This window comes from Silene latifolia, chromosome 9 (genome assembly GCF_048544455.1).
Source record: "Silene latifolia isolate original U9 population chromosome 9, ASM4854445v1, whole genome shotgun sequence".
NCBI classification, from domain to species: Eukaryota; Viridiplantae; Streptophyta; class Magnoliopsida; order Caryophyllales; family Caryophyllaceae; genus Silene; species Silene latifolia.
This window is the reverse complement of record NC_133534.1, coordinates 102346954-102350746: the sequence shown is the minus strand read 5'-3', so window position 1 is coordinate 102350746 and position 3793 is coordinate 102346954.

The window sequence follows — 3793 nt, the reverse complement described above, 5'->3', positions numbered from 1 at the left end:
GTTTGTGAAAATGTTTCTTGTTACGTTAGCACACTAAAAACTGGACTTCTAAGAATGAAATGGGCATGTCCCGTTCCGAGAACCAATGTTTTTTGAAGACTCCGTATCTGGGTCAAGGTGAAAACGGCTTCGGCATTTTGGAATGTGAAGCCTGATAATAATAGGTTTATTTGACAGATAAAAATCTGGAGCTTGTATTTGTGGTGTTTAGGCAGATGGGTTACGACTTGTAATTAGAGGTGACAAACAATGACACGACACGAAAACACGACACGAACCCGCCACGAAATTAACGGGTTTGGGTTGAGAAATAATGACCCATTTATGTAAGTGGGTCGACACGAACACGACACGATATTTAATTGGGTTGGGTTAGGGTTGACCTCTCTAAACACGAACCCGACACGAATGACTTGTTTACTAAATTAATCCTAAGTTTTCTTGATCCTCCATCACATAAATATACTTAAACTTTCAAAATATGGACGTGACACGAAAACACGACACGAACCCGACACGAAATTAACGGGTTAGGGTTGAGGCCTTATGACCCATTTATGTAAGTGGGTCGACACGAACACGACACGAGATTTAATTGGGTCGGGTTTGGGTTGGAGGGATTGTGACCCGTTTACATGTGACACGAACACGAACCCGACACGACCCGATCTGTTTGCCAGGTCTACTTGTAATGTGGTGCGGAATAGGGTCTCAGGCTTGATGTGGCCTAAGCACGAAATGGTTGGTAAACTGTAATACCCCGTAATTTGATAAGTATTTATAAGAATCATTTATGTAATTAGAATAAATAATTAAAAGGCATTTATATTAATAATTGCAAATAAGACTATAATTAATAATAACATAATGGATGAGTCGGGATTGGATGTTGGGTCGTGTACATTGGGTCGCGTACTCATGTAATAGTAATAGTAATAATAATAATAATAATAATAATAATAATAATAATAATAATAATAATAATAATAATAATAATAATAATAATAATAATAATAATAATAATAATAATAATAATAATAATAATAATAATAATAATAATAATAATAATAATAATAATAATAATAATAAAATAATAATATTATAAATAGTAATAGTAATAGTAGTAGTAATAATAATAGTAGTAGTAGTAGTAGTAGTAGTAGTAGTAGTAATAGTAGTAATAGTAATAATAGTAGTAATAATAATAATAATAATAATAATAATAATAATAATAATAATAATAATAATAATAATAATAATAATAATAATAATAATAATAATAATAATAATAATAATAATAATAATAATAATAATAATAATAATAATAATAATAATAATAATAATAATAATAATAATAATAATAATAATAATAATAATAATAATAATAATAATAATAATAATAATAATAATAATAATAATAATAATAATAATAATAATAATAATAATAATAATAATGATAATGATAATGATAATGATAATGATAATGATAATGATAATGATAATGATAATGACAAATTGACAATGATAATGACAATGATAATGACGATAATAATGATAAAAATAATAATAATAATAATAATAATTATTATTATTATTATTTTTATTATTATTATTATTATTATTATTATTATAATTATAATAATAATAATAATAATAATAATAATAATAATAATAATAATAATAATAATAATAATTGTCCTCGTAGACCGTTGTCGCCCCAAACTTATGAAGAAATTGCGTATATTTATTTCACGACGGTTGCTCTTGCCTCGAGATTTTTTTTTCTTTTGACACCTCGCCGGATCGCTCTATGGCGGTCTCGGCGGGGTTCTCACTCCTCGATTGGTTACGTGCGGTTCCTATCTCGGGGTTGGGGCGGACTATGAACGGAGGACTTACCGTAGTGTCTTTGGGGTATCGCACGGGTGTTCCGTTATTCTCGGTATCTAGGCCCTGTCCCGCTTGCTTGCTCTCGGGTTTTTTCTTTGGGGATGTTTTTGGGGACCACGCTGTTTCTTGTCTTTGTCTTGTGGGCGTTAAACATCGGCATAACCTTGTCCGGGACACTCTCTTCGACATCTCTGCTATAGATCCGGTATTTCTGCGGGAAGGAGGTTGATATCGGTTTGGTTGATGGGCATGGTGGCTCTCTTCGTCCTGCGGATTTATTGCTTTATTCTTGGGACGGGGGCGTGATGTGTGCATCGACTTGACAGTTCTTCACCTTTGACTCGATCGGGTTAGCGGATTTTGTGCGGGCGGGTTGTCGGCCGATCTTTGCTCGGCGAAAGTGTGCTAAGTATGGGGATTTGTGCGCGGTAGCAGGTTATGGTTTCCTACCTTTCTCTTTCTCTTCACTTGGGGAGTTGAGTTCGGATCTTTGTTGCCTTGCTCAAGCGGATCCGAAAATTCTCGGTATCTCGGATCTTCAGTCGGGTAGTCGCTTACATTTTTACTCGTATTAGCTTTACTATTGCTAAGGGTGTGGGAGCCCAGATTGTCTCTCGGCTCCCCACCAATTTCATGTAAACCTTTTATTTTTATTATAATGAAAGCTGCGCGCATTTTATAATAAAAAAAAAAAAAAAAAAATAATAATAATAATAATAATAATAATAATAATAATAATAATAATAATTATAATTAGGAAAAAAATTATAATAATTAGGGTAGAGTTCCGGTGAGAACGGGGCCTATCGTGAGAACCGTGAGAACACCTCTCAACCGTCCATCAAATTATCTGACGGCTGAGATTAGACGCGCGCTTCTTTTAGAGTTTCACGGAAAACAAAAAATAAGACTGTACATGTCAGCAATATCAAGCCTACGTAACAAAATCAAACCACACGAAACAAAATCAATCGATTTCATCATTAATCCTTCCTTAATTTGTAAATTTTTGTCTTTCGACATCAAATTTAGTGATCTCAATCGGTTATTCATTATCAATTGCTGTGTTCGAAGCGGAAATCGGAGTCAATTTGTTCAAACTTTTGCATTCATCAGCTATTCAGTTATTTCAAGATCAAAACTTTATAAGGAAAATCGGAATTGATTTCGTCATTCATCTGGAATTATTGTTTTCTACAGTCAATATTGAGGTATGTTCATTCAATGTTATTTAATTCCTTTCTGAATCGTTGTTTAATTGATTTTATGATGATGTTAAAGTTGAATTTAATCAAATTCAACTTAATTTCGGATTTGATTAAATTTAGTTAACTAGATTTAATGTCCAGAACCATAAAAACATTAATTTTATAATGAAAAGTGTTAAATTAGGGTTTATAGTTTGTTAGTTTGATTTTAAGAGGATGATAAATCCAAATGTACTTTGTGGTGAGAAAAAATGTAAAAATAATGAGAAAGGAAAAGTGTGCAATTTGAAGTAACTGAAAAGTAATTTTGCATGTAAAAATAATGTGTTGTGTTGTGCTGTACACGTTTCATAAGGAAATGTCCAATCAGTCTTAGTGAAATGTGCATTATATATAATAAGGATGTGCAAGTAATTATTACCTTTTGCAAGTGGTCTTGCAACTGTTCACAATAAGTCACAATAAGTCAAATGACGGTTTGTAACTTGCTTATGTGGTGAAAAGACACAATTATTCACATTAATTTGAATATTAATTCTAAATGTACATTATATTAATTATAAAAAAAACATGTTCCATAAAATAAATTGTCCACTATCTATATTCGTGATTTGCATTTTCTGATAATTAGGTGCAACTAAAATATCATTAAGCACTATTTGGAAAATGTACATTATATTATATTTAAAGGTACA